This window comes from Orycteropus afer, unplaced genomic scaffold (assembly GCF_000298275.1).
Source record: "Orycteropus afer afer isolate SDZICR_OR568_19922 unplaced genomic scaffold, OryAfe1.0 scaffold00677, whole genome shotgun sequence".
NCBI classification, from domain to species: domain Eukaryota; kingdom Metazoa; phylum Chordata; class Mammalia; order Tubulidentata; family Orycteropodidae; genus Orycteropus; species Orycteropus afer.
The window spans coordinates 582,376-582,877 of NW_006922264.1; positions in this window are offsets into that span (position 1 = coordinate 582,376).

Here is a 502-nt window from a genome sequence, read left to right on the forward strand (position 1 = left end):
TCAGGAAGAGGAAAACGTAGAGAAGTACACAGGAGGTACAGATAATAAAGATGAACCATTTTGCATGTACAATACTGGATTGTCAGTGATCACAAGCATTGATCTACTGGTGGATAGATGGGTGGACAGGTTGAATGATCAGGTATGTCTATGGAGGGGGGACTGTGCTCATGATCATGTTTAGGGTGAGCTGAGTAAGTTTCTACATGCATATTTGTATAAGGGGTAAGAATGTCCAGGTGTATAGTAGAGCTGACAAGGGACAAGGTTGTGATGGCTTCTTGGCCACAGCCAGCTAACCAGAGGAAGCAAGTAGTTGGAACTGTAGGTTTGGGGCCATGGTTTCAGGAGACATCAAGGTCAATTGGCATAACATACTACACAAAAACGTTATTTTACATCCTACTTCGGTGAGTAGCGACTAGGGTCTTAAAAACTTGCAAGCGGCCATCTAGATGCAATGATGGGTCTCTTGTCAGTCAGATCAAAGAAGAATGAAGAA